This window comes from Macrotis lagotis, chromosome X (genome assembly GCF_037893015.1).
Source record: "Macrotis lagotis isolate mMagLag1 chromosome X, bilby.v1.9.chrom.fasta, whole genome shotgun sequence".
NCBI lineage: Eukaryota > Metazoa > Chordata > Mammalia > Peramelemorphia > Peramelidae > Macrotis > Macrotis lagotis.
Genome location: NC_133666.1, coordinates 101,972,734 through 101,987,784, shown reverse-complemented (window position 1 = coordinate 101,987,784; position 15,051 = coordinate 101,972,734). Strand labels below are relative to the sequence as shown.

At 36.0% G+C, this 15,051-nt stretch overlaps 1 pseudogene; it reads left to right on the top strand.

Moving 5' to 3' along the window:
• The window catches only part of LOC141498787 (transmembrane protein 134 pseudogene), a 49,802-nt pseudogene extending 38,018 nt beyond the window's left edge, over positions 1-11,784 (top strand).
• Positions 11,785-15,051: the final 3,267 nt, after the last annotated feature.

The following is a 15,051-nucleotide window of genomic DNA, read 5'->3' as shown; positions in this document are numbered from 1 at the left end:
ACAGTGCTTTTCTTTGTTACCAAAGACCTCATTTTTTAAATCTCCTTAGTGCTTGCTTAGTTCTATCCATTTCTGACTAGAGTATGTACCTCTGATCCTTTAACTGTACCTTGAGCACCCTTAAACTTCTTTCCAATGTCTGAATGGGAAGTTTTCCACTGGATGAGCAGATTTCCTGCTAGATACCACTGTTGTTGGGGTGAGGAGTAAATTTATCCTCACCTAGAGTAATTCCTGACCTCCTGGCTACTGCTTCAATTGTCTTTAATTGAAAGGTGTATATAAAGACACCATCTTTAGTTGTCCATGCAAGAATTTTGCTTTGAGTCAGTCAAGACATTAGTCCAAAAAATTAAATTATTTTCTGCAATCAGGTTCTAGATTTTCAAGGACCAAATTCTTTTTACCCCCAAGGGAAAGTTCATAGTATTATAGTTTCATAGTTACAATGTATCTTGCAGGTCTACAGTTCCTCATTTTATGTATAAAGAAATTGAAGCACATCATTTTGTAGTGGTAAAGAATTGGACATTAAGAGGATTCCCATCAATTGGGGAATAACTGAATATTATTGTTCTATAAGAAATCACGAATGGGTAGACCATAAAAACCTGGAAAGATTTACATAAACTGATGTTGAATGAAGTGAGCAGAACAAGAACATTGTACACATTAACAGCAACATTGTGTGATGATTAACTACATTAGACTCAGTACTCTTTAGCAGTCCTATGATAAAAGATAATTCTAAAGGACTTGTATTGAAAAATACTATCCACATCCAGAAAAAGAACTATGGCATCTGAATGTAGATCAAAGAATACCATTTTCCATTTTAAAATTTTGTTTGGGGGCAGCTAGGTGGTGCAGTGGATAGAGCACTGGCCCTGGAGTCAGGTGTACCTGAGTGGCCTTGGGCAAGCCACTTAACTCCATCTACCTTACAAAAACCTAAAAAAATAAAAATGAAAAATTTTGTTTTGTGATTTATTTCTTTTCATACCTTTCATGGTTTTTTCTTCTTTTGTCCTGATTCATCTTTCCCAACATGACTAATATGGAAAAATGTTTAGCATAATTATGAAACATTGTCTAAGTAGGACAGTAATAGAAGCAAATGGAATGTAAGGCTGTTTATTAGAAGAAAGAATGTTAGGAAAGAATGCCTTTTATAGGGTAAGTGCTATAGGAAGGAAGGCTGTTGTGATTTCCATTGGAGTATGAGAGTTGTTTGGGTTCTCCATTGAGATTGTGAGTCATTGGGGTTTCCATGGATGTTGAGAGTCATTTGGGGTTTCTATGGAGGTTAAGATTCTTTTTCTTAAGAAACAATATTCAACTAGGATCAACTGGTCAAGAATGAAACCTAGACCTGGATCAAACATTCCAATCTTTTGTTTTAATTTTGGAGGATTAGGGTCAGTTAGGTGTGAGAACAATTGATTTTATCTTGGTTTGGGAAAGTCCCTTGCCTGCAAAGACTATGAGACATTGTTTAGACTGTCATCTATGAGCAATGAGGAAACAAGGTGTTTCTAACCACACAACATGCTTGGAGGATTTCTATCTACTGTTTCTAATAGCATAGAGGGGAGTTTCTATCTGCAAAAGGAATGGGGGTGTGGTAAAGACTGAAGAAATGCTTCTTGGGAATTGGGATGACAGTACAGTCTCTGCTGGCTGCTTCCTGCTGAAGAGGGGTGATGAAGGGAAGTCACTGGTGGCTTAAGGACTGGAAAGGGGGGAGCAGAAACTGGTTGTGGAATAGCAGTTAGAATTTATTTGAGAGGGCAGACAAGATGGTGGAGCAAAGTCAGGGAATCCTCAGAGCTCTCCCCTAAACCATTCCAAATACCTTTAAATAAGGTCTCTAACCAACTTCTAGAGTGGCAGAACCCACAAAAAAACCTGAATGAAACAATTTTCCAAGACAATGTGAAAGATCTGCAGAAAGGATCTGCTGCACTTGGATTAGAAAGGGCCCTCAGTCAGCCCAGAGCATGCTGGAGCAAACAGGTTTCGGCCATCCAGGAACAGACTTAGGGGTGCTTGAGTCTTTGGGGATACCTGGATCTGTGTTAGCAGTGGCAATTTCCAGAACTCTCAGTCCAAGGATTACCAAGGACAACTAGAAAAAATTAGCAGGAAAATTCTGCTGTACCAGAGTGAGTGCAGAGCCCAGTCCAGTGCAGGCCTCAGTGCAAAACTGGCCACCAGGGATCAGAAGCAGGCCTGTAGGTGAATGCTTAGCTCACAGATAGTAAGTGGTTCAGAGGACATTGCAGAAGTCTCTTTGCTGTCCCTGAGGCAGGACTCTAATTGCTTCATAGATACTCAGATACAAATCATAGGATTTTTTTCAGTCTCAAGAAAAAGGAGTAGAAGCACAATAGATTAGGAGTAGAAGCACAATAGAGTATGTTACAGCAGAACAGAGCAAAGGGGAGGATTTGTGGTCATCCACAAACAAGAACGTAGAACAGGAATGCAGTCAGAGTCACTCATAAGATCTTGGAGAAATTGAGATATTGCAGGTCCTTGGGGAGTATCCCCTAAATCCTCAAAAGCTTGGCAGAATGTCAAGCAGAGCCCAGCATTAAGAAAAAGTTAAAATCAGAGGCAGCTACATGGTTCAGTGCTAGAGCACCCACTCTGGAGTCAGGAGGACCTGAGTCCAAATTCAACTCAGACACTTAATAATTGCCTAGCTGTGTGACCTTGGTCAAGTCACTCTTAATCCCATTGCCTTAAATAAAAAAATTGAATTGAATGAATGAAGAAAGAGTTAAAATCAAGTCATAGATTGGGGAAATGAGCAAGCAACAGAAGAAAAATCTGACCACAGAGAATTACTTTGCTCCTGTGGAAGATCAAAATATGTACTTGGAACATAACAAAATCAAAGTTTCTGAATTCAAAGCCTCCAAGGAAAAATATGAATGGGTCTCAGACTATGGAGGAGCTTAAAAAAAGATTCTGAAAATCAAGTAAGGAAGATAGGAAAAAATGGGAAGATAAATGAATGCAATGCAGGAAAATCATGGAAACCAATTCAGCAGCTTAGTGAAGGAGATATCAAAAATAATCGTGATTGTAATACAAGAATAAAAATAACATCTTAAAAAAATCAGTTTGGGCCAAATGGAAAAAACAGTCCAAAAGGCCAATGAGGAGAAGATTACCATTAAAAAGCAGAATTCACTTGATGGAAAAGGAAATTCAAAATCTCTCTGAAGAAAATAATTCCTTAAAATGTAGAATGGAGCTAAGGGAAATTATTGACTTTGTAAGAAATCAAGAAACAATAATACAAAACCAAAAGAATGAAAAACTAGAAGAAAATGTGAGATATTTTATTGGAAAAACAACTGAACTGAAAAACAGATCCAAGAGAGATAATTAAAAATTATTGGACAACTTGAAATTCATGACCAAAAAAGAAATGAAGACATTATTTTTTCAACAAATTCTACAGGAAAACTGCCCTGATAGCCCAGAAACAGAGGGCACAATAGAAAATGAAAGACTCCACTGAACATTTCCTGAAAGAGATCCCTAAAAAAAACTTCCAGGAATATTATAGCCAAATTCAGAACTCCCAAGTGAAGGAGAAAATATTACAAGCAGTGAGAAAGAAATGATTTGATTTCATAGATGTTTGATGTTCACTTCAAGATAACAGAAGATTTAGCAACTTCTCCATTAAGGGCTCATAAGGTTTGGAATATGATATTCTGTAAGGTAAAAGTACTTGGATTACAATCAATAATCAACTACCCAGTAAAACTGAATATACTTTTCAGGGGAAAAGATGGAATGGGGACTTATATACTTTCCTGATGAAATTATCAGAGCTGAAAAGAAAGCTTGCTCTTCAAGTATAAGACTCCGGTGAATCACAGAGAGGGTGGATGGGAAGGACAAATCATGAGGGACTTAATGATATTGAAATGTCTTAATATATATTTGCAATAGCAAAAATAAAGCACAACAACAATAATAATACAGAAAAGTATGGATAACAAAATAGTATTCTGTGACTTGTAGCTGAATCACAGTATCCAGCATATATATATATATGTATATATATATATATATATATATATACATATATATATATGTATATATATATATTTATATAGATATGTATATCTATATCTATATATATCATATGAATCTTCTCATTTATTAGAGCAGTTAGAAGGAATTTATATATATGTAGACAACACACAGGAGAGAGTTGAATTTGAAATTTAATATATTAGAAAGATGGAGTTAATGGGGGAGGAAGAAATGTATTGGGAGAAAGGGAAATGAGAAGATGAATAGTGTATGTTATTTCATATAAAGGAGGAAAGAAGAAGCTTTCACAGTGGAGTGAAAGAGGATGAGCGAGAGGAGTGAGTGAGCCTTACTGTCATTGGAAGTGGCTCAGAGAGGAAATAACATACATACTAAATGGGATACAGAAATCATTCTTACCCTAGAGGAAAATAGGAGAACAAAGGGATGGGAGAAAAGGGACAGGAGAAGGAAACAAGAGGTGCAAGTGATAGAAGAGACAGGAGATATTGGGAGAGATTAATCAGATGCAACACACTTTTGAGGAAGGACAGGGTGAGAGGAGAGAGAGAATAGAATAAATGAGGGTGGAGTAATAGAATGGAGGGCAATATAACTAGCAAAAGCAACTGTGGGAAAACAATTGAAGCAATTTCTCTGATAGACTATGATAAAGAATTTTATCTATCCCAAAGACAGAACTGGTGGTGTCTGAATACAGACTTAAACATCCTTCCCCCCCCCACTTTATTTTTCTTGAATTCTCTCTTTCTTTGTGTGTGGGGGTTATGTTTACTTTTGCAACATGACTGTTGTAGTAATGTTTCTCATGGCTGCACATTTTAATCTACACCAAGTAACTTAATTTCTCAATGGAGGAAAAGTATGGGAAGAAAGGAGAGAGTTTGGAATATAATGTTTTGGAAATTAATGTTGAGATTTGCTTTTGCATGTAGCTGGGGGGGATTTAAAAATAAAACAAATTTTAAAAAAAGAATTTTGTTTTGAGACAGTCATTTTTCAACAATATTGCGTGGAAGGGACTAGAGAACCTTTGGATAGTTTGACTACATGTCTAGAGATGAAAGCAGTCTCAAGAAGAATGCCTATATATAGGGCCGGGCTTTCCTGGTCTAAGGAGGAAAAGAAAAGTTCAGACAGAAGAGATGAGGTTTCCATGTCAGTACCCATGGATGATGAGGCCTGGAAACAGAAATGATATTGAGAATGCTGACATGGGGAAAGGCAGAAGATGGCATGAGTTAAGAATGGATCATAAAATGTGACTCCCACTTTTGCTAGTTCCTGAGGAATCTTTCATAATACAAAACATAATTACAACACATAATTAGGGTCCCCAGGGCAGGAGGAGGTCAAGAAAAAGAATAGTATCATTAGTGGCCAGCAAAAGAGTATGCAAAGGAGAAAGAAAAGTAAGGAGTAATTAGGGGGATATGGCCAAGAGATATCTGCAAGGGCTACATGTATCAATTGTTTAATAGAACAAAGTAGATGAAAAATAAGAGGACAAGCTAAAACAGAAGTGCTGGGGGTACTTAGCAGAGGTCATCAAAGACAGATATTTTCCTTTAGAAGAGAAAAATGAAGGTCTTCAACTTGTGGTCTTTTCCAGGATACACTCAGTCCAGAGTAAAATATTGAGAGTTGATAATATGCGTATAGCAATAGCCAAAAGAAAGCACAACAATAATAATACAGAGAAGTGAGGATAACAAAATAATATTCCATGACTTTGGTAGTTGAATCAATATCCAGCATATATCATGTAATAGTTATCCAATTCAGGCAGCATTGGTCTTATCAGTATGTACCATTGCATATTGTGCATGCATCCATGTCTTTCATTGACTACTTGCTCTGATGGTAGAAATATGCTAAAGAAGAAAAAATTGGGACATGATAAAAAAAATTAAATTAGCTCTTGTTAACAGATGCACAAAATCCTTAACCTTGTTTGATTTTAGGTGTTATTGCTGAATTGTTTAGTTCCAGTTTAAAACAGAGAAAGAAAGAAGCACTGCAGTTCCATTTCTCTGCTTCAAGGCAATTCCCCACCTAGGGAGAATTTCAGAACGGACTACACTGAGTGTCCTAGAAAATAGGAAGAAGTCTGGGAAGGAGACTTACCTCTCTAATTAGTCCTGTATTATGAAATAGCCAGAGTGTAAAAGTCATTCTCAAATAACAGGGAATTGGTAAGTCTAGGAGAGACTTGCAAGGTTCCCTTTCTGACAAGATCACAGTTAGTTCAAACATACTGCTTCCTTGATTGCATGCCTTCAGGATTTCTTTCTGCATCTCTTCCAGATTTCAGCACCAAATGAAAGGTCAGCCTCTAGCCTAAGAGGGTAGCAATAGATTCAAATGGAATGTAAAGTTATTTATTGATGGAAGGAATGGGGGGACTGGATCAGAACGGACTCCAGCACGAGGTAATTGGGAGAACATGCCTTTTATAGGGCAAGTGCTACTGGAAATCAGGTTATTGTGGTTTCCATGGGGGATTTGAGAGCTGTTTGGGGTCTCTATGAAGGTTGTGAATCATTTGGGGTTTCATGGAAATTAAGATTTGTTTTCTCAGGAAATGATACTCAATTGGACTCAATTAAGAGTAAAATCCAAGCCTGGTTCCATCAAATAATATGTGTATAATCTATTCTCAGGTAACTCATTGCCAAGGGCAATGGGTTGGGAATGAAGAAAAGGAGAGAAATGTGGAACTCAATATTTTACAAAAATTGAATGTTAAAAACTATCTTTACATGTAGTTGGAATAAGAAGTAAACAAATTTATTTAGGAAAAAAAAACCTGAAGCACAGAGAATATAAATGAATTGTTCCAAGCCACACAGATAGTAAATTCCTGAAGCAGGATTCATACTCAGAAATTCCTGACTTCAGTCTAGTGCTCTAGTTACCATGTCTTCTCTCTCTCTCTCTCTCTCTGTTTTCTCTGCTGCTCTGTTGACTTTTCCAGCAATATCATCTCAGAGAGAGACAATAGGACACTTTTCCAGATGGACTAAACAATAAGCCTAAGGTTAATAAAAACAGAACAATTTTTATTAAATTAATTTGCTCTCCTCCTATTAATCATTCAATTATAATTAATTTCTTCCCAGATTTAATGTTCTAAAAACAAACAAATGAACATTCTTTTGTTTATTTGGGTTTCTAAATCCATGATAATCTGCATTACATGTATATAAGAAATTATGTGCTTGAATTGCATGAATGTACAGAAATCTTTTTTTGTTGTGTTTTACATTTTTTTTTAGGTTTTTGTAAAGCAATGGGGATAGGTGGCTTGCCCAAGGCCACACGGCTAGGTAATTATTAAGTATCTGAGACCGGATTTGAACCCAGGTACTCCTGACTCCAGGGCCGATGCTTTATCCACTGCGCCAGCTAGCCACCCATGTTTTACATTTCTTAACAAATATCCTAATTCATTTTTGAAAGAATGAGAAATCTCAAGGAGGCAAAGTCTTATTTAGACCTATATATGAAATTAGAAACATAATAATGATTAATATTTTTAATACTTCTTTCCTGTTTAATATACATTAGTTAAAGATTACAAATATATTCTCTCTTTTTTCCTACATGTGCATTCAAGGCCACAAACCAAACTGAGCAAGATTAAGTCCTCAATCCTCCATCACCAAACCTTTAATAAGCAAAATATTTTTTATAAAAATAATTCAGGCTTAAATCTACTTCTTGAATTTGTAGAAATTAAATTTAATTTATTAAAAAACATGAATTAAATGTATATTCATTGGAATTAAAGTAAAAAATATCTGGGTTTAAATTGTTATTAACTACATAAAATGGCATAGGTTAATTGATGGCTCTAAGTTACAATTCCCTCATATGTTAAATGATAACAACAATATCTCTATACCTATTATTGATAAATAAATGAAAATATTTGGTTGATATTACTACTTTCAGTCAGTCTTATAGCAATCCTAGCCCTATAGATTGACCAATGTTCCTTTTACATTTTTTTAATTGTTAAATGTACATTAGTTTCAATGGGATTTGGGTACAGATCAGATGGGTTAATAAATGCAAAAATTCAAGCAGATGCAAGGTATCATTCTTAAGTTCAGCCAGGTTCATAACTTTTTGCATTAGAATCATAAAACTAGATACTTATAATTGAAAATCAATAAAAGCAAATTGGTGAAGGTCCTTGAATTAGTATAATTAAAAGGATTTTTAAAGAAACAGGACATGCCTAACCTGGAGCAAAAAAGAATTGGGAGAGGGAACTGATCATTTGTTGTGTTCAAATATTTGAAAAGCTGTCATGGGGAGGCAGAAGGTGATTTGTTCTATTTTTCCTCAAAGTGCAGAATCAGAAGCATTAGGTGGATGTTGCTAAAAATTAAAAAATAAATAAATAAGTAGCTTTGGTGTTAGAAAACAAATAAGTTAGCAACATTTTAGAGCTGTTCCAAAATGCAATAGGCTTCCTGGAGAGATGATGGGTAACCTTTTCTTACAAAATGTCAAAGCACAGATAATTACTTGCCTCATATGGTACAGTGGGAATTATTTTAATATATTATTTGGAAAGAGTGACCACTCAGATCCCTTCCAATTCAGCCTTTGATTCTAAGGAAAAAGAATTGAATTGAATGTAGTTATTGAATGTAGCATTTTTTTTAACTCTTTAGGAAAATCTTAACGCCATCTAAGGTAGTTGGTGTCTAATATTCTAAGATTTTCCCCCCAAGTCATCAAAAACAAAGGCTTCTGCCCTTCCCAAAGTATTCTAATTTAATGGTTTTCAGAAAGTAACTCAAACCTTGTTTGCTTAGATGGTGAATTCTCTAACCTTTCCATTAATTTTTTTTCCATTTTATGTCTACTTTGATACTGCCTGTTCCAACTTTTTTTAACATCAGAATGATAATACCATCAGTAAATCAGTGACTGTATTATCTATAGAATTAGCCAAGGTTCTTCCCAATCCTAAAATTCCATGACATATCCAACCTCCCTTTACAATGTAAACTACTTGAAGCAGATGATATTTGCTTACCTTATTTTAATTTGACTGCTTAGTACAGAGTCTGGCAACTGCTTAATACTTTATATATCTCTCTTTCTTTCTGCCTGAATACAGACTGAAAACAGACCATCCTAATTTCACATAGAAATTTGAAGCTCACAAGAAGACTAATGCTAGTCATTTTAATTGAGAAAAGACAGGGGAGTCAGGAAAGAAATTTAACAGGTGAAATTTAACAGTTCTACAGGGAACACAGATTGGGGACCCTACTGAGATCTCAAAGGTAATAGGGAATGTTCTCCTCAATAGATAAAGTCTGATTGATTCTTATAGAGTTCTTGTGTGACTCTAGGAGTATTACACATTAAGGGAAGGAATAGAGGAGCTTGGTCCTAGGGACCTGTATTAATTAATGCTAATAGGTGCATACTAGGAGGCAAGATTCCTGAGCACTTAGAGGCTAGTTGATATCCAAATTTTCTGCAAGTGGAGAAATGGGTTTGGGTCATTACTAATGATTTTAATCTCACGAGGTAAATCACCTTTTCTGTGAGGGTTTTTTTTTAAATTTTCATTGGGGTTTCTTAGTAGATAACTACTGTGTTTCTTAAACTATTAAAACACTTGGATAGTGCATTACATTGAGACATAGTAGCAAGGAGTCTAAACTACCTTAGGAAGGAAGTCTATCTCTATGTGGAAAAAAGAAATGCAAGCCCTTGATATTGGAAATCTGGAACAAAGTCTTGGTTCACCATGTTTGGTATCTGCAATAACTATATAAGATGAGTAGAAGCTTTATTATACTTATCTTCTAGGTCAAAGCACTATAGAAAAAACAGATATTGAGGTAAAATGGTATGTTCATGCTATAGCAGTAATTCTAGAATTTATAATAACTGCTATTCTCCACATATTTTCTTTTTATAGAGTTATTAAAATGTTTTTATTTATTAAGACATCTTGATAAATGGCACATCTCTCTCAAGGGGAGAGGAGCACCAAATCCTGGAAATGTTAGGTCTTATATACACTTTATATACACTTTGAAAGTCCTTCACCTTTGTGCCATTTGTTGAAGGGAGTCACAATCTAATTGACACATTCACCTCCATATAGTTTCCTCACCCTGCTCAGACCCCAATCTTTGTAATATAAACTAACAATCTCCTTTCACATTCTTGTAGACCCCAAACACCCCCACAATTCCCCTGTTTTTAAGAATTTGGGTTCCACACTTAAATATTTCTTTCCTAAATTACAATTCTTGTTATTGACATAACTATTGACTCTTCTTTTAGGTTTTCACAAGGCAAATGGGGTTAAGTGGTTTGCCCAAGGCCACACAGCTAAGTAATTATTAAGTGTCTGAGGCCGGATTTGAACTCAGGTACTCCTGACTCCTGGGCCAGTGCTCTATCCACTGCACCACCTTTTGACTCTTCTTCTAATCAAAATTTTACTTCTGCATCATCAGAGCCATGGACTTGTTCTATCTCCCAGGTTTGCCAACTTTTTGTTGTCCCTGCTTATTTCATTACTATCTATCTCTAGGCAGCAACTTGATAGATTCAATTTACCACAAACTCCTCCTCCAATCAACAGATTGTCTAACACAACTCTATGTTGAATAACTCTCTCTTGTTTTCATGGCTTAGCCAGTCAGCAAGTCCAGGGCACCAGCTGCCTAATTGATAATTATTTCCACTACAAGCTTAGAATCTAGTCAGGATATAAATTGGGGTTCCATTGCCCTAATTCCCATCCTATGCCCAGGTAGCAGACCCATAAATCTGGGTTACAACTCCCTGACCAACCTTTGGCAGATGGGTAATTGCAGTGGTAATCACAATTTTCTTTACCATAATTCATCCTGACAAGGGATCCAGGTACCATTATTTCATTTCACATGAGTCTCAGTTTACCTACTGTAAGTTGTACAGTCCAGTATATGTGTATCCTGCTTCTATATATAAAGCCACAGACATTTGCTACTCCCCAGGAAAATATCCTGTCCAAACTGGTATGGACAGTAGTTAGCCTGGACTGACTAAGTCATATATACCACTGGTGTTTCTCTCCTCTGGACCAGAATCCTGTTCCACAGGGCACCTCTGATCAGGAACTGAGAATCTAAGTCAGACTCAGAACTGGCACCTAAGACCAATTCTTAAATTTTCCACATTTTGGGGAGCTGCACTTTGAGTGCAAGGGCTGGGGGGACTCAGAAGAGGAGGGAGAGAAGCCGTCTCGTTTCAAATATGAGAACTTGGAGAATGATGAGAATGGCACCCAGATTCCATTGGATCATGATGGAGCTTTGAAGCTCAGGGACCCAGGCTGATCTTCCACCCGAAGTTCCCAGTGGTCATTCAGCACCATCAGCAACAATATTCAGTGCTCCTACCATGCCTGCTGCAGTAGGACACAACACCCTCTGATTCAGAAGAACTGTCAGGTGGCTCTGGCCTCCTTCCTGTTGTTGTTGCTGGGCCTCACACTCATCCTTATTGGAACAGGACTCCAGGTGAAACTTTCTCCAGGTGTCTCCAGTACCATCTTCTTGGTCCCTGGCTTCCTGTTGTTCATCCCAGGAGTATGCCATCATCATTGACTTCACTGTCAAGGGGCACCGAGGCTTCCTGTTCTTCTACTTGCCTTACTTTGAGAAATGAGCCCTGGGCCTGCATCTGGGAATGAAGCCCCCCACCCCCACTCCATGCTGCCTCAGCAGCCAGGAAATATACACAGCTGGCCGGACACTTGGAGGCCGAACACCTCCAGGCTGGGTGGTGGAAAGAGGATGGGGAAGGGGTCCTGACAGGGGAGAAGCATCCCCTTCTTCCTCCTAGAACTGAAAGAGACCTACAAGGGGAGGGGGAAGAAGAAAGGAGGGGGAGGGGGAAAAGGGGAACTAACAAAAGGAAGCTAGGAAAAAAGGGAAAAAGGGAAAGGGGAAAGGGGAAAGAAAGGGGAGGGGGTAATATAGGAGGGCAAAAACACTAAAGGGGGTGGTATTCAGAAGCAAGATCCTGGGGAATACAGATAAAGGGGGAAAAGGAGGAAAATGCAAACAGAGGGAAGATAGCATGGTGGGCAATAAAGAGTTAGTATCATAACTTTGAATGTGAATGGGATGAACTCTCCCTTAAAATGTAAGCAAATAGCAGAGTGGATTAAAAACCAGAATCCTACAATATGCTGTTACAAGAAACTCATTTGAAGCAGAGAGATACATATAGAGTATAAGTAAAAGGTTGGAGAAAAATATATTTTGCTTCAGCTGAAGTGAAAAAAGCAAGTGTAGCAATCCTTATCTCAGACAAAGCAGCTGCAAAAATACATTGTGTTAAAAGAAGATAGGGAAGGAAACTTTATCCTCCTAAAAGGTACCATAGACAATAAAGTTATTTCAATGCTGAATATATATATATATATATATATGTATGTATGTATGTATGTATGTATATATGCACCCAATGGGATAGCATCCAAATTCTTAGAGGAGAAGCTGAAAGAAATACAGGAAGACAAAGACAGCAAAACTCTGCTAGTGGGAGACCTCAACCTCCCACTCTCAGATCTAGATAAATCGAATCATAAAATAAACAAGAAAGAAGTTAAGGAGGTAAATAGATTGTTAAAAAAATTATATGTGGTAGACTTATGGAGCAAATTGAATGGGAATAGAAAAGAATATACTTTTTTCTTGGCAGTACAAGGAACTTATATAAAAACTGATCATGTACTAGGATATAAAAACCTAATGATCAACTGCAGAAAGGCAGAAATAGTGAATACATCTTTCTCAGATCACAATGCAATAAAAGTCATATGCAATATTAGGCCAAAGAAATACAGACATAGAAACAATTGGAAAATGAATAACCTCATTTTAAAGAATGAATGGACCAAAAAACAAATTATAGAAAGAATTAATTATTTTATAGTTGATAATGACAATAATGAAACAACATACCAAAACCTAGGGGATTAGTTCAAATTAGCTGTCAGGGGATATATTATACCTTTAAATGCTTACATAAATAAATTAGCGAAAAAGGAAATCAATAAACTAAATATGCAATTAAAAAATTAGAGAAAGAACAAATTAAAATCCCCAATTAAATACTAAATTAGAAATTCTAAAAATTAAAGGAGAAATTAATAAAAATAGAAAGCAAAAAACTATTGAATTAATAAATAAAACCAAAAGTTGGTTTTATGAAAAAAACCCAATAAAATTGATAAACCTCTGGTCAATTTGATTTTAAAAAAAGGAAGAAGAAAACCAAATTGCTAGTATCATAAATGAAAAAAGGCAAACTGTCCCAATGTGGAGGAAATTGAAGTAATAAATTGAAATTATTTTGTTCATATCTATGCCAATAAATTTGATAATCTAAGTGAAATGAATGAATATTTACAAAAATATAGGTTGCCCAGGTTAAATGAAGAGGAGATTAAATACCTAAACAACCCTATCTCAGAATAAGAAATTCAAAAAGCCATTTTTGAACTCCCTAAGAAAAAAATCTCCAGGGCCTGATGGATTCACAAGTGAATTCTACCAAACATTTAAGGAACAATTGGTTCCAATTCTATATAAACTCTTTGGGAAAAATAGGGAAAGATGTAACTCTGCCTAACTCTTTCTATGAAACCAATATGGTGCTGATACCTAAACCAGGAAGAGTTAAAAAAGAGAAAGAAAATTATGGACCTATCTCCCTAATGAATATAGATGCAAAAATTTTAATTAAATCTTAGCAAAATGAGTACAACAAATTATCATTAGAATATGGGATTATGATCAAGTAAGATTTATCCCAGCAATGCAGGGTTGGTTCAATATTAGGAAAATTGTTAGTATACTCAATTATATCAACAACAAGCCTATCAGAAAATATGTTCATATCAAAAATGCTGAACAAGTTTTTGAAAAAATACAGCACCCATTCCTATTAAAAACACTAGAGAGTGTAGCAATAAATAGACTGTTCCTTAAAAGAATTAGCAGTATCTATCTGAAACCATCAACAAGCATTATATTTAATGGGGAGAGGCTAGAGGCATTCCCAATAAGATCAGGGGTGAAACTAGGGTGCCCATTATCCCCACTACTGTTCTATATTGTATTAGAAATGTTAGCATCAGCAATTAAAGAAGAAAAAGAAATTAAAGGAATGAGAATCAGGAAGGAAGAGACAAAACTCTCACTCTTTGCAGATGACATGATGGTCAACCTAGAGAATTCCAAGAAATCATCTAAAAAACTACTGGAAACAATTAGCAATTTTAGCAAAGTTGCAGGTTATCAAATAAACCCTCATAAATCCTCAACTTTCCATATTTGTCTCACAAGATACAGCAGGAATAGCTAGAAAGGGAAATCCCATTCAAAGAAACCTCAGACAATATAAAGTATCTGGGAGTCTATTTGCCAAGGCAGACTCAGAAACTTTTTTAAAACAATTTTAAAACACTTTTCACACAAATTAAATCAGATTTAAATAACTGGGCAAATATCAACTGCTCATGCATAGGTAGAGCTAATATAATAAAAATGACAATTCTACCAAAACTAAACTACCTGTTTTGTGCACTACCAATCAAAATTCCAAAAAATTACTTTAATTAGTTAGAAAAATTGCAAGTAAATTCATATGGAGAAATAAAAAGTCAAGAATTTGTAGGAATTTAATGAAAAAAAGTGTAAAAGAAGTGGGTTTAACCCTACCTGATCTAAAATTATATTATAAAGCATCAGCCATCAAAACTGTTTGGTCCTGGCTAAGAAATAGAGAGGTGGACCAGTGGAATAGACTAGGAGCAACAGCAGGAAATGATTATAGTAATCTGCTGTTTGATAAATCCAAAGAGTCAATCTATTGGGATGAAAACTCTCTCTTTGATAAAAACTTCTGGGAAAATTGGAAGTT